At 41.7% G+C, this 19704-nt stretch overlaps 1 protein-coding gene across 5 annotated transcripts in view; it reads left to right on the forward strand.

Moving 5' to 3' along the window:
* Positions 1-19704, forward strand: part of GALNTL6 (polypeptide N-acetylgalactosaminyltransferase like 6) — an 837664-nt gene that overhangs the window by 190307 nt on the left and 627653 nt on the right. The window lies entirely within an intron of this gene.

Genomic DNA, 19704 nt, shown 5'->3' on the forward strand with positions numbered 1-19704 from the left:
AAAAAACCTTGTTCTTGCCATAAGAGATGTGTAGTCATTAAGAGCATTCAATAATCTATATTTGAACTTTAGAAAAAGGTTTCACTAGACTTGTATTTTGCTAGAATTTTAATTGATTAAATGATATAAATTCTAAACTGGGAACTTAAAGGATTATCTAGTTTTAACAGAATAACAGATGACTTAATTAAGCTAACTGATTTCTTTTGAATCCTTTGAATGACTTAATTCATTGAGTGCTGAGTTTATTATTGCCAATACTAGTTCCACATACAGTAGCAACAATGTGAAGTGTAGTATCTTTGAACATAATCACTGTTGGAATCCTAATTTAGTTGCAATAGTTCTGATTAGCATGGTCTATGAACTATTGCTCAGTTTAGTCAAGAACTTAATTTAGACTGATTATTCCCACTACGTATGCCTTAACTTGTAATCCTTTCAGAGACTGGCAATATAACCATATATTTAGCAATATTTTACTAAAGTTCACTTTGTGAAAATTATGCAAGATAAGCTACATTAAACTGTAATAATTGATACTGAAATACTCCATTTTCATGCTGCCTTAATCACCAGGAAACAGGTCTTTAATTATCTGTGTTGTTATGCTCAAAGTGACATGGCAAAAATGATTGATTTATTCTCCACATTTTGGTGTTCCCTAAAGATACTTGGTTTGTTTATTGACAAAATACTTGCAGCAATGCAAAGCTAGTGTAACATTTTACTTCCTGCACCACTCAGAATTTTACCCACACAATTGCTTCTAAAATCTACTGTGAGTAATGGTTTGCTTATTTATCAGTACTCTATTATTTAATAATGGTGAAATGTTAAATAAATTGCAAAGATTCTGTTCATTTTTTCCTGAGGATTCCTCAATTATGAAGGGATGTACTTAGTAATAATAATCACACTTCTACAGAGCCTTTCCTACATGTGCTTCAGAATAATGTATAAACATAAACCCTCTTTATGTTCAGATGTGTGTAAATTGAGGCACCAGTGATCAATATGGCAGTCTGGCACAAATAGAAGTGGACAGAGAAAAGTGGAGAGCATATCTGGTTAAAAAAAAAAACCCTTCTTACAATTCCACGGTTATGACAGAATACTTCAATATATGCTTTTGAACAGTTATTGCCAGATGTTATTCAGAGTATACTGAAAATGATACATCTGCTCTTGACTACCAGCGAGGTTATTGACAAAGCAAATGTAACGGTACTATTATAAAGTTTCAGAGGCTGTTAAATATGACAAGTATCCATTTATTCTTTTACATAAAATTATCATTCCTGCGGGCAGAAAGCAGAATGTTGGCAGGAAAATATGTCTATGCTGGCACATTTTACAAAGAACGCCAAAAATTATAGCTCATTTTTCCTTTAAAGGAATGCAGATCTTGCTGGGAACTTGGGAACCAGACTAAAAGAATCATAAAAGTATGCATAAACTCCTTACAAGGGTACTTTTTTTCAGCATGCATTTGTCTGTTCCAGTTGTAGTGTTTTTCTTCAAAAATTTCTTGAGATTTTGAAAGCTCCCTACTTGGTCCATAAAAGCATGTATTTCAGGTAGAGGCATGATATTCAAAATGACTGTCATGCTAACATGGGTATTTCCAATCGGAGATTCTGAAATGTTGAGGAAGCTGTATGTATCTCCCTGGTATGAATTACAGGAAAAACAGTGGAGTTCAAGTAAGCACCAAGGTCTTCAAGGAAACTTGCTGTTTTAATGTCTTTCTCATGGAAGAAAAGCACATTTCTTTACCAATATGTTATTTTATCAAGAGCTGTCTCCTGCTCAACTGAATATCAGCTACTACTAACACATAGTTGTTGGTATGAGAGGCCTTTGAAAAAAGCATGAAATAAAGATAATACAAAAAATAAGTGTAGTAGAGCAAGTATAGAGCTTGCAGGCTGGGAGTGGGTTTGGGTTTGTTTTTTACATGTATGCCAACTACAATTTTAGATGTATGGTTCTCCTTCATTTCACGTGGTGCTGGATGCAAAGTAAATTCTCTGCCTCTTTTAGTCACTTCATACAAAATAGGTTTTATGAAGTACAAAGTATGCAGTTTACAAAATGGCATTTTTACAACTTAACTTGCTTATGAATGGAGCAGTGGGAACTTTTGAATTTTTTAATTACAGCTCCAGCGTGAGAGGTTTTATACTGTAATAAAAGCACCAAATGCTATCTGTGAGGAGTAATGCAGGAGAATGAATACTTTTAGAAATACTTTGTCTGAAAGGTGTTCATTAAGACTGAAATTTTGCTTCAACTCCAAACACTGCTAAAAGTGTAAATGATATATGAGATGTTAAAAATTGGTGAATGAAAGGTCATATTAAATATTTGCTCAATAACTTGAAGTATTACTGAATGGCTCTAATACATCCTAGTACTTCTCTTTGAGCTTTCAGTGTTAAAAGAAAAAACAAACAAAAAAAAAACCTTAACATTTGAAGCAGATTTTTATATACCCTACAATGTACAGACACAGTGTTAGCTAATTTTGATTGATTTCATTGATCTCAGACATATGAAATCCAGGTACAAAGCCAGGTGTAAATGTGCATATACTGAATTAATTAACACATGCAGATTGGATATTTGTTAATCACTTGCCCATTTGCAACTCAATTTTAATTCACCTATTTTTAAAAACTGGCTAGCTGCCTTTATCTAGGTACATATATGAATGAAAGGTCATATTAAATATTTGCTCAATAACCTGAAGTATTACTTGTGTATCTGAACATAATAAAATATACACTGTGTGGTTAAATGAACATGATACATGCAATTTACTCTTTGGCTGCTGTCCTGTTTCTAGAGTATTATGTATAATAGTCCAAACTCTGAACATCTTCAAAAGATGCTATATTATTGGTTCTTTTTTTAAAAACATCGTGCCACAAACTATTTACTCTTTTTCCTCCAGTTTAACACTGGCCTTAAAATGAGTGTTGTGGCCATTTTAACCTCACGCTGAAATTTTTCTACTGCACCACCCAATCTTGTATAAGTTTGTGCTTGGTGTAGATGTCTCTTGATTGTAAGTTTGTTGAGGCAAAGAATGTGTGACCCAATTCTGCATTGGAAGGAGGTATGCTAGATGATGTGTTGGACCAGATACTCAGCATGTGTAAAGAGGCATACCTCCAGTGAGTTCATTTTATATCATTTTACACAAAGAATCCAGCCCATTCATTTTTTTCCTGTATCTTATTGTTATCTTTAATTTGTATTCTGACATCCTTGAAAGAGTTCCATTAAAGAAATAAACAGATTTTATTTTGAAATTTTTAGTCACATCATCCTATTAGAGTTTTGGGGTGCTTGAAAATTCATCACAATTTCTCTGAAAAACTTTTCTAATTTTCAAGTAATGTTCAGACTTGGTTAAAGTATAGTTTCATGAAAAAATAGTTCCCGTATTTATTGTTTCTGAATATTTCCATATTGAGTCTGCTCAATTTAAAAGCTATATCTTGCTTATAAATTTCAAGTCCTGAAAACTGCATCTAGAAACTGAAAATTGAGCTAGGTTCTTTTTGGCAAAGGCATCAACAATGTTAAAAACAATCTGCAACTGGAACTCAAAAATTCTGCTGATAAATGATCTGTAATAGACTCTCATCTGGACCTGTAATAGTAACAGAAGTAAAATGCAGTAACAGTTTATTTTTATTGTAGCGTAAGCAGATTTGACTTAACAGAGCTGAAGAGCACAGGTCAATGGAATAAGAAGTTATGGCTTTTTTTAAAGTTTTTCAGAGTAGAATTGTTTTAACTATAACTACCACCATAAGTATCCACGAAACAACAAGTGCTTTTGTTAAGCAAGACTGGTAACCCCAATTCCATGTCCTTGGACTTCTTCCTCAATTTACTTCCCATTATTTTTATCTATTGACATATTTTTGATAGCGAACATCCTTCTTCCCATATTTCTGAAGTTTTTAATTCAGTTTTCATTGTCTTGGTGACATTGCCCATGACCTCTATTGCTTTGACTCAACTTTTCCTGAAAGCTTAGTCCATCTTCAAGGCTTATGTTCTTAGAATTGTAACTCCCTCTGATAGCTTTTCTAAAGTCCATTTTAAGATGGTTTTAGAGGAGTAACCATGTAAGTCTGTCTCAGCAAAAACAGTGAGGAGCCCTGTGGCACCTTAAAGACTAACAAATGTATTTGAGCATAAGGTTTTTGAGCTGCAGCCCACTTTGGTCTGATGCACAAAGTGGAAATTTCAGTTTGGCAGGGATATATACACACGCACAAAGTTAAGAGTGTTACATTACTATGCAGAGGACTGGTGCTAACAAGGCCAGTTCAATCAGGGTGGATGTGGCCCACTCCCAACAGTTGATAAGAAGGTAAGAATTCCAAAAAGGGGAAAATTATCTTTTGTAGTGAGCTAGCCATTCCCAGTCCCTATTCAGATCCAGCCCAATGGTGTCGTTTGTATATGAATTCCAGCTCTACCGTGTCATACTGCAGTCCGTTTTTGAAGTTTTTTTGCTCAAGTATGGCAACTTTCATGTCTGTTACTGAGTGACCAAGGAGATTGAAGTGCTTTCCTACTGATTTTTGAAAGTTATCATTCTTGATGGCTGATTTGTGTCCATTTATATAAGGGTATGTCTACACTACCACCCTAGTTCGAACTAGGGTGGTAATATAGTCAACCGGAGTTGCAAATGAAGCCCGGGACTTGAATTTCCCGGGCTTCATTTGCATGTTGCCGGGTGCCGCCATTTTTAAATGTCCGCTAGTTCCACGAGGAGTACAGGTAGTTCGGAATAGGAAGCCTAGTCGAACTACCTAGTTCATGCCGCGTGTAGCTGTGGGCACGGAGTCCGAACTAGCGGACATTTAAAAATGGCGGTGCCCGGCAACATGCAAATGAAGCCTGGGAAATTCAAATCCCGGGCTTCATTTGCAACTCGGGTTGACTACATTACCACCCTAGTTCAAACTAGGGTGGTAGTGTAAACATACCCTAACAGACTGCAGTATGAAACTGCAGAAAAGGGGCTCCTATAACTGTTGCTATATTCTGGACAGTAACAAAGACCCATTTTGGAGTTACTCTGAAGTGCTGTCTGCATTAAACAGCACTCACAAAGAGGGCCTACCAGCCAGAGTATCCAGAAACTGACAAGGGAGCTGGTTCAGATGGGGCCATAAAAGGACAACTAACTCATCAGATAAGTACAGTAAAACTCCAATAGTCCGGCATCCAATAGTCCGGCATCAAAATGGCAAGAGCCTAGTGAGTGAGCTTTGGCAAAAATGAGTCACGAGCTGAACTGAGCAAAAAGGGTAAAAAAAGGCTTAAAAAACCTAAAACATTACAGTATACTGTATACAGTATGTACAATAAAAAGGACTAGGAACACTTTTTATACAGTATATAATGTATACAGTGTGTATATATATATATATATATATATATATATATATATATATATATATATATATAAAAAACCATCTTATAGTACCTCCTGATAGTCCGGCATATTTGATAATCCGGTACCACCTAGGTCCCATAGATTCCAGATTATCGGAAATCTGCTGTACTACATTCTAGTCCCCTGTGTAGACATATAAAAAAGCATGACCACATCATCTCCATTATCAGCATCCTGAGAGCAACGCTAATCCCAAACCATCAGAACTCCTAACTCAAGCCTTAAAACTATGAGAAAGATTTAAAAATCCAGTTGTTTTAAATGGTTATTTCTGCGTGTCTTGGTTTTCAAGCCTTTAGGATACTGAATCATGTTCAAGCTTTTCTTCACATCAGGAATAGAAACTTTAAAAGAATGAAAGTTGGGATTTTCATATAATCACAAGGCTCCAGAAGCTTGAAGAAAAATCACCAACCAGCACAAGAGTTCCAATAAAATCAAGAGATAGCAACATTTCCTATTTTCAGAGGCTCTTCAAAACATCTTTCAGTGTTAGAAGCATCCCATATTCCCATTTTAATCTCACAGAGCATTTTTAGGTCTGCTCCCTGCTACTTCTGCATATCTAACATCTGCTTCCTAGCTGTCCTTTTTTCGTCATCTCTCCATTGTGGAGATGAAAACCTTTTCTTCCACAGCTCCAGTCATCTAGCACAGCTTTTGTTGTGCAAACTTAAGCCATTTCTGTACATGTCTAAACCTCCTCTTCCTTCACATGGTCACATCTTCCTCCATGTATTGTACTTATTATTGCAGGCTTTCATATATTTGCTATACACTGCTGTGGCAGAGCTCATTCACCCTCAGTGTGCACCCCCTTGCATCAGTGCAGGATGTTGCTCCTACTTTAAACCTGAGTATCTCCGGCCAACCTCAGGCCCCAGGTCTTCTGCTGCGCAGACCTCTGGCCAAGTTGTTATGCTAATAAGAATTTCCATCAACTACTCGATTAGTCGATAAGGAGTGAATCTGCTGAGTTGTAGCAGGGTTAGCTTGGCTCTTACTATATTTAAAAAGCAGAGGCACAGAATCTGGGACTGGGCGTGAGCCAGAACAGCTGAGTCCTGGCTCGTGCCTGGTCTCCTGCTGCACCACTGCCTCCCTGGCCCCTGAGGACATGGTGCTGGGAGGATCTGACTTTTAAGCCGGGTAGAGGCAGCAAGAGGGGAAGAAAAGCGATTAATCAAGTAGTGACTCACTACCCTATAAACCTAGGCTTATTGCGTAGTTGACTGCTCGACTAGTTGCTTACATACCTAGATGGAAACCAAAGCACCCCATCTTTATAGTAATCCCTTCTCATGCAAATCTATGGATTTTGCTGTATCATGTTGTAATCATTCACTTTGCAATGTATTTTTTTTCTGGAGCTTGTTTTCACTGTTTAATATCAGTTCGCTAACAACTTTTTCTGGGTGTTGCCCCACCCTGGTTTTGCTGGGCTTTGTTATCTTCATATGTTGGAGTGCTTACTTTTAACTTCAGTTCACCAATCTGCCCCTCATCTGTCACCAAATATTATGGACACATTTGATATTTCCTTTGCACCCCCAACTCTCTGGCTCCTCCTCTGACCATCTGCATGCTGCACTGGCCTTCAAATAATCTCTTTTGAAACTAACACTCACATTCTTTACTCACACAAACAAAAATTGCATAGTTGCTTTACACAAGCAAGGATTATATAGTTGCTTTTGTGAAAACAGATCTAGTACAAAATATTCTAAGATTTAATTAACTATTCCTCTTACAACTTCTTTCATAAAACAAAAAACTTACTCTCTTAAAATAAAGAAGAAAATAATCCTAATACTAAAAGGATGACAAACGTAAGAAACAAACCCTTTTGGTTTGTTCCTGTTTTAACATTAGTAACAAACACAAACAGTCTGCTTAATGCAGCTTTACCAACCGCACTAGACTATTCTTTTCTGCTAGTCAGAAAGGATGGCTGGCAAGGCACACTGAGGCACACTGCATTGCATAAGGCTACATTTTAGCTACATGGTTACAAAGTTGCTTGTTAGGTTATAATAAAAAGTCCAAACTAAATTTAATAGTCCTCCTATCCTCTAAGGCTGCTGAAGTAGTTTCTTCTATATTTACAGTTTCTGGACTTGCATTGCAAGAGATTACACTGCCCCCTCGTCTCTATGCATCTTAGTCCTAGGTTTTTCTCGGTCCTCCTCTTCTCTGCTTTCACTCTCTCCTTACCCCACCTGAGCTCCTTCAATCTGCTTTTTATTGTTCCTGGCCAGAGGAGGCAGAGCTAAGCCAATTAGCTCCTCACTTGCACAAATGCAAAATATGACTAATTTTGCCAGTCACACAGAGTTAAACCTCATTGCAGTGGCTTTTAACTGTACTATTTTCTGTTACTTATATATGCTTCCTGCTGTCCTGTATTGCTTAATTTTCTAATGTGTTTTGGCATGTGTTTTTTACAAAAAAGACATTACACAAAATAAAGTGGTATGGTATTTAAGAATGCAAAAGCTTGCAGATAACCATATGAAATGGCTTCTGTGTATAATAGAACACAGTTACATAGGAGCAGAAATCAAAAGGAATATAAAATTTTAGGGTGGAAATTTTACTGTTACTGAACTTCTTTCATGTTGCACAATAATATATTGCAGTATATAAGAGGTGGTGATTTCTGAGTGATATACCATAGGTTGTTACTATATAAATACAAAGGACAAAAAGAACAAAACATTTGCTCTAGGGAAAGGTAGGCAAAAGGTCAAAGAGGCTAAATTTAGATAGTGAGGTAAAAGATTGAATTTCAGGACCTTTGAAGTAGCATTGTCTGAAATGTTCCAGATACATGCACAGGCCCCATAACATATTATGATGATGATGATGATGATTATGATTATTATTATTATTAGTCCTCTTTGCTCCTGATGGAGCATAAGGCGCCAACGAATCTTCTACAGCCTTCACAGTCCTGAGAGAGCCCACTGACTTCTTCCCAGGTCGTGCCCTTCCTTTTCACGTCCTCCTCCACAGTCCTCCAGGTGCCCAACGGCCTCCCTCTTTTACGCTTTCCAGGTGGAGTCCATTTGAGTGCCATATGAGGGAGTCTTGTTTCGCTCATCCAAAGGACATGCCCCAGCCATCTCCAGCGTCTCTGCTTGATCTCGTCCACAACATTGTTGATGCCAGTGCATTGGCTTATCTTCTTGTTGGTAACATGCTGTTCCCAGCGGACTCCGAGGATACTACAAAGGCACCATCCTTCAAAGCCTCTGAGTCTGCTCTCAATCTTCTTGTTAGTCCTCCAAGTCTCTATGGCACACAGCAGGACTGAGCGCACATTCGACCTATAGATCTTTAGTTTAGTCCTGGTCTGCAACAGTGACGACTTCCAAATGTTGTTAAGCTTTTGGAAGGCTTGCGCTGCCGGGGCAATTCTAGCAGAGAGATCTTTGTCGATGTTGCTGTCTGCCGAGATGTAACTGCCAATATACCTGAAGTCATTTACTTCCTCTAACTCTTCACCCATGATGGTGGTTTTATCGGTGTTAGTTGTCCTCAGTTTCATCATTTTGGACTTACCAAGGTGAATTCTGAGCCCAACGCTTCTGGCTGTCCAGTCAACAATGTCGGTCTTTTCTTGGATGTCCTGCTGATCATGCGCGAGAAGTGCCAGGTCATCTGTGACGTCGCAGTCCTCAAGCCGAGCAGTCGGTCCCCATAGCACTCCCCTTGATCTGCCCTCAGTGGCTCTGCGCATCACCCAGTCAATGACCACAAGGAAGATAACAGGTGAGATTACATAGCTCTGTCTGACCCCTGTCTTCACATGAAACCAGTCACTCTGCTGTCCTTCATGTCGCACACAGCATTGATTCTCAGTGTACAGGTCCTTCAGGATGTTAATGACCTTCTCAGGGAACCCGTATGCTTGTAGAATCCTCCAGAGTGAGGGGTGGTGGATACTATCAAACGTCGATGCTATCAAAATTGATGAAATTAATGTAGAGCGAAGAGTTCCACTCTATTGATTGCTCCACTATGGTGCTTAGGACGAAGATCTGGTCCGTGCACGACCTTCCATTTCTGAAGCCAGCCTTTTCTTCCCTGAGGATTTTCTCAATGCCCTTTCGCATTCTCTGTAGCAGGACTCTACAGAAAATCTTTCCCAGCACAGACAGCAGATTAATGCCTCTCCAATTCCTGCAGATGGACAGATCACCTTTTTTGGGTAACTTCACAATGATGCCCTTCTTCCAGGCCTCCGGTACCTTCTCTTCTTCCCAGACCCTGTTGAAGAGACCCTTCAGAGCTTGTGCACTTGCCTTGGGGTCTGCCTTAAGCATTTCAGCAGTGATCTGGTCTTCCCTGGGCGCTCTGTTGCCCTTCGTCTGTTTGATAGCGTATACTATCTCCAGATCACTGATGTCCCCACATTCCATGTCTACTTGGAGGTTCATACTTCTAATATCAGCCTCTTCCTCTGGGTCTGGTCTGTTGAGAGTCTCCCTGAAGTGTTCCGTCCACCTGCTGAGCTGTTCTTTTGCTGTCACCAGCATTTTCCCATTCTTGTCTCTTACTACAGTAGACTTGTTGGTAAAGTCTCCTATAAGAGTCTTGGTGATCTTGTACGCTGTCCTAGTATCACCTCTGTCTACTGCTGACTGGGCCTCAATATTGTCCACATACGCTCTCTTATCTCTTTGTATACTTCTCTTCACGGCAACATTTAGGTCCCTGTAGACCTGTACAGCTGTTATTTTATCTTTATCACTGCCTGCAAGTGTGCGCTGTTTAAACACCTTTCTGTTCTCAATGAGCTGCCATGTAGCATATGAAATCCACTCCCTTCTCTGTTTCTTCTTGTACTCCAATACAGTCTTGCTGGTTTCCAGCTATACCTTCTGGATCTCCTTACAGTGGATAATAATATCATCTGCTACCAGGTCTTCAAGCAGGCTGAATCTGTTGGACAGCTCTAGAGTGAACTGTATCTTCACTGTTGGATGTTTTAGTCTACTGGAGTCAAAGAGCTCGCCACCAGTCTTTCTGTCTGTCCTTTTCAGTCATTTCAGCTTGAGCTGCACCTTGCAAAGAAGAAGATGATGATCGCTGTTGGCATCTGCTCCTCTCAGCGCTCGGACATCTCTCATGGATCTTCTCCACTTCTGGTTGATAGCAATGTGATCAATTTGATTACAAGTCCTTCTATCTGGAGATATCCAGGTCAACTTATGTATTGTCTTATGTTGAAAGACAGTGCCTCCTATCACCAGACCATTCTCCAGGCACAAATCTACAAAACACTGTCCATTATCGTTTATTTTGCCGACACCCTTTGGGCCCATGCAGGATTCATAGCCTTCATTATCCAACCCGACTTTTGCATTCAGATTCCCCATTACGATCAAAACATCGTGGCAAGGTGTCTTGTCTATCTGCTTTTGAAGGTTGCTATAGAATAAGTCCTTCTCCTCCTCTGTTGCTTGTTCGGTGAGTGCATAGCATTGAATAATGGTGGTTTTGGCGTAGCTGGAAAAGAATCTTGCTCTGGCAATACGAGAGTTGACTGGTTCCCATCCCAGAAGGCTCTTCTTAGCCTGAATATCCATGATGATGCCAGCCCTTTCTTGATGCTGTCCATCTGACCTTCCAGAGTAACAGACAGTCTCCTCTGAACCAAGTGTTAGCATCCCTGAGTCAGTCCATCTCATTTCACTAATGCCCAAAATATTGATCTTGTACCTGGACATTTCTCTCGTACATGGTTCTTACGTTCCATGCTGCCACTCTCACTTGTTGCTTGGGTCTCACTAGGGACTGTATTGGAGCAGAAACTTGCTTTTGGCTTTCATCTCTGCTCGTCATGCTAGGTGTTGCTGCCTCGATCCTCAGCTGATCACACCTTTGATGGCTTTTTAAAGTTTTCATTGACGTTTCTGTAGCAAGAGTTTTTCACGTAGTGGGTTGCTAGCCCAACGTACAACCCTCCTCCTTTCATATCCTGGACTTGGGACCAGGCAATGGCGGAGTTGGACCCATAACATAGGAAGGGTCTAAATGTACAGATGAAATGATATGTACAGTGAAGTCACCTATGTTTGTTAGGAACTGGGGAACCTTTCTGGACTAGTCTCTGCAGTAGGGATGGGTTCCAACCTAACCAAAATGGAACCATATTGCTGGTATTTAAGATGTAAAAGTTTATAGGATTTTTGTTTTTAGAAAATCCTCTAAGCATTGGGGAAAAGCCAGCAGGTGTGGAGAAGCACACAGTTTGGGTAGAGACATCCTGTGGGGATAAATTTATTTAAGGGAGAACTCAATATCCTAGCATAGAAAAGGAAAGAAGTTGGTAAAGTAGAGGTAGGAACTAATGAGGAACAGTGCAATATAAGCGACCTACTTAAGCATAATATATGAAGGCGAATAGATCTTCACCAAATGTATAAATGCTTGTAGGTAAATACTAGAACTTTAAATACCGAGATGAGTTAACTAGACTGCTTAACATTAAACAAGGATATTGCTGTAATAAGCATCACAGAAACTCCGTGGAATAAAGATACTTAAAAGGACACTAATATCAGGTTACAAAATATTTAGGAATGCAAGAATAGGTTGAGTTAGTGGGGAAGTGGCACAATATATGAAGGTAAACATTGAATCAACTGTAGTAAAAATTAAATGAATCAAACTGTATTATAAAAATCTCTATGAATAGAATTCCCTTGCTTGAACAATAAAAGTATAGCAGCAATAACTTACTACGAACCATCTGAACAGGCTAGTTAGAGTGACTGTGAAATGCTAAGGGATGTTAGAGACGATACTAAACCAGAAAACACAATAATAGTGGGTGATGGAAACTATCCTCATTTGCCTGTGTAAATATCACATTAGGGCATACTGAAGGGAGAACCTTTCTAGAAACCATAAATGACTGCTTCTTGGAGTAGAAAGTTCTGGGGCCCACAAAGGAAGAGGCAATTTTTGACTTAGCCCTAAATGAAGTTCAGGATCTGATCTAAGAAAAAACTGTAACTACTAATAGTGATCATAATATACTTAAATGTAACAATTTTAATGCAGAAAACACAAAAATTTAAAATAATGCACCAGCACAATTTAAAAAAGGAAATGTCACACAAATGAGGATACCAATTGGAAGGAAATTAAAAAGAATAGTCACAAGAATGAAATCCTTTCAGGCAACAGAGAGACTATTTAAAACACTATAGAATATGCTCAAATTAAATATATATACATGCCAAAACAAAAATACAGAAGGGGGAACTAAAGAATGCCACATGGTTAATTAGGTGAAGGGAGGGCATTACACAACATAAGTTTTAAAGGAGTGCTCAGGGAAGGCACAGCCACTGAACAGTAGTTAAATTCTTTGCTGCAGAGGATAAGCAGAGATACCCACATGAGAGCTATTTTTCGGGGCAAACTGTACTGTCCCAGTTCTGAAATACTGTCTCAAACTGATGCCAGTAGAAGAGGTTTTAGAACAAATCAATAAATTAAATAGCAAACAGGGCCAGATGGAATTCACCAAAGAGTTTTGAAAGAACTAAAACATGAAATTGCAGAAATATTAACTGTGATCTCTAAACTCACTGAAATCAGCCTCAGTACCAGATGACTGGAGGGAAGCTAATGTTTCACTCTTTTATTTAAAAAGAGTTCTGGAGGAAATGCTGACAATTTACAGGCTGGTGAGCCAATCTTCAGCAACAGACAAATTGGTTGAAATCATAGTAAAGAACAGACTTATTAAACAGACAGATGAACCCAGTATGTTGGGGGAAAGACTCCACCAGGATGGACTGGGCAATCAAAATAGGCCTGGGAAATGGGTTGAAAACGGCCCACTTTTTCACATCAAAGATTTTTTTTTAAATTTACTCTTTGACCCCCCATTAACCACACCCCTGACCCCTGTTAGCCAGGCCTCTGTAGGTAACACTCTCGGGGCAAGATGGACACATGACCAGAAGTAAAAGGTGTCATGTGACCCCTCTAAGGACTTTTCCCACCATCCTCCTACCAATAGGGATTAGTTTGACCCCCACCAAACCCCCCTCATGCAACTTCCTGCAATTGCATTACCCCAATGTGTGTGACATTAACTCGGGGGCAGAGAGGCCGGGGGAAGTGTTCCCTCTAATAATTTCCTCCCATGGGCAGAATGAATTTTGTGTTGTGCACCAGTACTGAGTTCATGGGGCTTGTTTGGATGTGCCACTGTGTTATTAATGAATATCTTATAAACCTCTACCTTTCCCCTCTGTTGCCATGTCTTCTCCCCTTACTCCATCAGTTCCCCTGGTGCCTGCTGCCCCCCAACCCCTCACCCTCCTCTGCTGTCCTGACTCAGACTCCTGCCCTCCTCACTGCCCTCAGCCTTCCTGAGACCTGCTCCCCTCCACCAGCCCTTCTCTCCCCCTCCCATGCCTACTCCTCCAGTAGCCCCACTCTGATCATGTGAACTACCCCTCCTCATCCCTTCTTCTAACACCTTCCTCTACACGCCTGCCCTGCCTCTCTCCTCTGGTTCTGGTCCCTCCCCTGCAGGTGTCTGCCCTTCTGCTTCACCCCCAGAATCTCCTGGCACCTGCACTTTCCCTTACTCCTGCACCCTACTGGTGCCTCCCCCTTCCCTCACTGCCCCGTCCCCTTTTTCCTCTTTTTCTCTGATGCCCACCCCCTCACCACCATCTGCCCCCCATTTCCCTCATGCCCCTGTGTCCTCACACATGACTTGCTCCATCCCCACCTTCCTCATACCCACCCCTTCATTCAAGTCTTATCCCAGCACCTGCCCCTTTAGCCTCCAATGCTCTTACCCTCTCCTCTCCCAGCATCACCCTGTGCCCCCCTCCCAGTGACACCTCCCCTTCTGCCCTTTTCCTCATTGTCTCCACTTGGCCCCCTGGCATTTGTCTCTCCTCCACCTTGTCCCTTGGTGCCTTCCCCTTTCTTCTCCTGACCTGCCCCCTTCCCCTCAGCACAAGCCCCCTCCTCTCCCACCCCTTCCTCCTATTCCCCCCACCACCTACCTTCTGCCTTCCAGTTTGCGAGGGTGGAGTCTGTGATCGGGCCCCAGCTGCTTCTGGGGCTCCAGACCACGTGTCAGGCCTCAAGCTGGGCCACGCAGTGCAACTCTGGGCCGAGCGCTTTTAAAATCCCGGGCTGTGATGTCATGCCACACCTGGGCATCTCCCCTCTCACCTGTTGTGCGGCAATGCCGCGCATGCGCTCCCTCAGCCCCACCATGCCCCATACATGGCCAGCGCGTGGCACCGGGGAATATAATGTGCGGGGCTACTGCACCCTGTCACAATCCCCCTCCTCCTCCAGCAGCCTCCAGCCGGCCTTTCGGAGGACAGCCCACCGGGAAATTCCCGGTGTCCCGCCGGGCCAGTCCGCCTCTGGACTCCACATATCCTTTGTGAAATGCAATAATGCCTCACCAATCTATTACAATTCTTTGAAGCAGTCTGCAGGCAGGTGGAAAAAAGTGATCCAGTTGATATAGTGCATTTTGATTTTCAAAAACCTTTTCTGAGGGAACTTGTAAAAGGTTACTTAAAGAAGTAAATAGCTTCATTTACATGGGAAGTTCTTCTTGTAGATCAGTATTTGGTTGACAGAAAGGAGGAAAATTGGATAGGAATGAATAGTGCGTTGTCACAATGGGGCTAGGTTAGCAACTGCATCCTGCAAGAATATGTACTAGGACCTGTGCTGTTCACCATATTAATTAATGATCTAGAAAAGGGCATGAATATTGAAGAGGCAAAGTTTGAAGATGACACAAAATTGCTTAAGACTGTTAAGTCCAAAGCTGACAATGTTGGATTACAAAGGGATCTGACAAAACTGAGTGACTGAGCAAGAAAATGGCAGATGAAATTCATTAATAATAATAATTAATATTATTATTAACAATAATTAATGCACATGGGGGAAAATTATACTGAATAGACCTATAAAATAATAGATTCTAAATTAGCTATTATCATCTAAAAAAGAGATCTTGGAGTCATTGTGGATAATTTTTTTGAAAACTTCACCTCAATACGCAGCAGTAGTCCAAAAGGTAAACAGTATGTAGGAAATAAGTAGGAAAGGGATACAAAATGAAACCAAAACATTTCAGAATGCCATTACATAAATCCATGCATGGTATTCTTGTCTTCAATATTGTATTCAGTATTGCCCTGTCTCAGAATGTTATAATAGAACTGGAAAAGGCTTAGAGAAGAGTAACCAAGATGATCAAGATTTCAGAATGGTTTCCATATGAAGAGAAACTAAAATGATTAGGGCTGTTAATCTTAGAAATCAGATAATTAAGGGGAGATGTGATAGAGATGTATAAACTCATAAATTGTGTGGAAAATGTGAATAGAAAAGTGTTGTTTATCCTTTTCATATAATACACAAATCAGTGTTAACTTAATTAAATTGATAGCAAGTTTAATACAAACAACAACAAGTACTTTTTTACTCAGCTAACTTGTGGAGCTTATTGCCAGGGGATGTTGTGCTGGCCAAAAGTATAACTGGGTTAAAAAAAGAACTGGATAAGTTTATGGTGGATAGGACAGACATTGGCTATGAGCCACAATTCCATGATCAGGGAGACCCTAAACCTCTGACTACCAGAAGCTGGAATTAGAAGATGAATAGATCATTCCATAATAGTTCTATGCTGATCTCAGTGTGGACTACTGTCGGAGACAAGATATTGGGCAAGATAGGGCATGATCTCACCTAGTATGGCTGCTCTTACATTCTTGTGTTCTGAAAGTTGTCAGCAGGCCTGGCCAAATAGTCTGCAGGGCCCAAAGTGGCATGCTGACAGTGGTCCCAGTTGGTGGATGCTTTAGTTTAACTCAGACCCGGTAGAGGTGTGTGACAGGGCGCCTGCTCTGCACTGGCCCTTTAAGACCAGGACTCAGGCCCTGAGCTGGGGCTGGAAACAGAGGCCAGCTGAAGCTGTTTGGGCTAGGGAGAGCCCAGCTGGCAACTATCTAGGGCAGCACAAATGGCTTGTAGAAGCCAGCTTAAACCATTAGGGTGAGGGAGAGCCCAGCTGGCAGGTATATAGAGAAGCACAGTTTGCTTGGGGGGGAAGCCAGTGAAGGGCTGATTGTGGAGGAAGCAGGAGCTCCTAGGAGGGAGACAAGCTGGGGAGAGCCAGCAAGGGCTGGGAGAGGGCCAGCCAAGACTCCCCTTGACTAGGGGCTGAAGACAAAACCCTGGTTTGGATGTGGATCACAGCATGGCTTAGGTAAGCAGGGCTGTGGAGATAATCCCAATGCCAATGATGAGCAACCCATACAGTCTGTAACTTGCCCTGAGAGGGGCTATATGAGGACAGTCAGGGGGCACTGAGGCACAGTGGGGGGGGGTGCACCCTGGACAGCACAAGTCACTCACTGAATATATTCCACAACGTCTCTAGATTTAAGAAACATTTCAGCTGGTGTCTATTTCACTGTCAGCTGCTGTGCTTTTACTGTTCACTATGACATCATTACATGCTACCATAAAACTTCCAATACCCCCCACCCAGCATCTATTAGTACAAACCATCCAAAACCCTCCACTTATAATAGAGACCTGGCATTTGACAGACTGGATGTTTATTAAAACATCTGGTCAGTACTCCAAGTGTATAGAGCTCTGAGCCTCTGACTGGCCAGGGCTGATTATTCACCTGTGACAATGTGCTGCCCGGCAGCTTAGTGGGAACACTGCTGAAACTCCTGGCTTGTATTAGAGACCTAGCATTCATTTGAGACACAACTTCTATTGGAAGTTTTACAGTTCACGGGGTCAGGTTGTGGCAAATTAAAACAACCACATAACAAATTATTAAGTTTTTATATTTGTGCTATATTATGGAGTTGTGAAGTGTGAAATAATAAGAAACAATCTTGTCAAGCCTTTTTTATGTATTCAAGATGCTTGTAGCTATACAATTTAATTGCTAAACAATGCTAAAACAACTGTTAGCACAGCTTGAGACCTGCACAGCATAAGAATTCTGATTGACCGCTAGTACCCCAAATTTTTTGTCAATTGCAGCATGGGGACCTGAAGGTGCAGGGCCCAAAGCAACTGTCTTGCTTGCCTTGGCCTAAGGCCAGGCCTGGTTGGCAGTGGCTTTTGTTCAAGTTAATCTGGAAAATAACACAATCTTTAAAATTATTTACAGACTATTTTTTCTTTTTCTTATCAGAATATACCAAAGGTAGTTTAATGTAGCTTCTGCTTTTGAGGATAACATTACTTCAGTGAAAAATGATGAGGAGAGAGGCTTCCTTGGTTCATTCATCCAACACTTAATGGAGGACAAATACAAAACCTTTCAATTGCATTCTGCTTTGAAGTGTATCTGAATTTTACTAATCTAAAGCTTCCTGGGAGATCTCTTGTAACATACACTCTGAGGCAACAAATATGGCACCTCACATAAAACCAGGTTGTGTTTTATGAATATTTAACTCGAGTTGAACTTTTCAGAAAGAAATAATGACCTTGAAAATTCCTAGTACTAGTACAGCATTGTTACAAAAAGGTCATTGCTTTTGTCATTAATCATAATAGACTGTGCCTACAGCTATTGTTGGCTTTTCAAAGTGAATTATTAAAAGATACAGGAACATGAAAAGTATTTATTGAAGATCATTTTATCATACCAAAAGAGTGGGAGTCATTTTGTACAGACTATATAGAGAACTTTTTGTCTACATTTATAGTAGGTCTGTAAGATTGTGTTTTTTAGCATGTCAGCTCAAAATCATATACTGTTCAAGCAACATGGATTTAATAAACCAGCAGCTAAATATTAGTGCCTCAGTTCATAAAGACAGCTTTGCAGTCAATTATACCGATTCATAGAAAGGAATGTCAGCTGACACCTCACTGCATATCTAATTAGCATTTTGTTCTTCAATGTCTGCCTATTTTCAGGAATATGCAGAAACAATTATAATTTCTCAAACAGGATAAAGAAACAAATATTTAGCAGCTTGTTTATCCTAGTTAAATCCTCATTGCTAAAATGGTGTATTGATCTGTAACTAGCATACATGCTGAGAGCATAGAGTTTGAGACACAAAGGAATTTTTACACCAAGACGAAAATAAGAGAACACTACTTTTGAAATGGTATACAGGCAGTCCCCGGGTTACGTACAAGATAGGGACTGTAGGTTTGTTCTTAAGTTGAATCTGTATGTAAGTCGGAACTGGCGTCCAGATTCAGCCGCTGCTGAAACTGACCGCCAGTTCTGACTTACATACAGAATCAACTTAAGAACCCCAAGCGTCCCCAAGTCAGCTGCTGCTGAAACTGATCAGCAGCTGATTCCAGGAAGCCCGGGGCAGAGCAACTCTGCCTCGGGCTTCCTGTAGTCAGCGCTGGTCAGTTTCAGCAGCGGCTAAATCAGGACGCCTGGGGCAGAGCAGATGGGGTGCTGCTGAGTTGCTCCAGTAGTGCCGCTCCTCGGCACTACTGGACCAACCCAGCAGCACCCCATCTGTTCTGCCCCAGGGGTCCTGATTCAGCCGCTGCTGAAACTGACCAGCAGCGGCAGAATCAGGACCAGAGCAGCTGGGGAGCTTCTGGGTTGGACCAGTAGCGTCCAGAGCGGCGCTGCGGGACCAACCGGCAGCACCCCAGCTGCTCTGCCACAGGCGTTCGGAGAAAAGCCTAGTCTGCTGGGGGGGGGGGGGGTATACTAGCTGAGCCCCCCCCCCCCCACCCCAGCAGACCAGGAAGACACGGGCGGCAGACCGAGACGCACCACGGTCCCGCCGCCTGGGTCCTCCGCGGCTTTGCTCCCAGTCTCCCTGGTCTGCTGGAGACCAGCAGACCAGCGAGACGGGGAGCAAAGCCTCTGAGGACGCTGGCAGCAGGACAGCCGCGGGGCGTCTGGGGTGTCCCGCTGCCGGCTTCCCCCGCGGCTTTGCAAAGCCTCGGGGAAGCCGGCAGCGGAGTAGTCCAGGCGCGCCTGGGCTGCCTCGCTGCCCGAGCCCCCCCGCGGCTTTGCTCTGCGTCTTCCTGGTCTGCAGACCAGGGAGACGCAGAGAAAGCCCCAGAGTACACGGGTGGCAGGACCGCGAGGTCCCGCAGTCTGTGTACTCTGGGGCAGCCCCGTTCGTAACTGCGGATCTGACATAAGTCGGATCCGCGTAAGTCGG

This window comes from Pelodiscus sinensis, chromosome 5 (assembly GCF_049634645.1).
Source record: "Pelodiscus sinensis isolate JC-2024 chromosome 5, ASM4963464v1, whole genome shotgun sequence".
In the NCBI taxonomy this organism is placed as follows: domain Eukaryota; kingdom Metazoa; phylum Chordata; order Testudines; family Trionychidae; genus Pelodiscus; species Pelodiscus sinensis.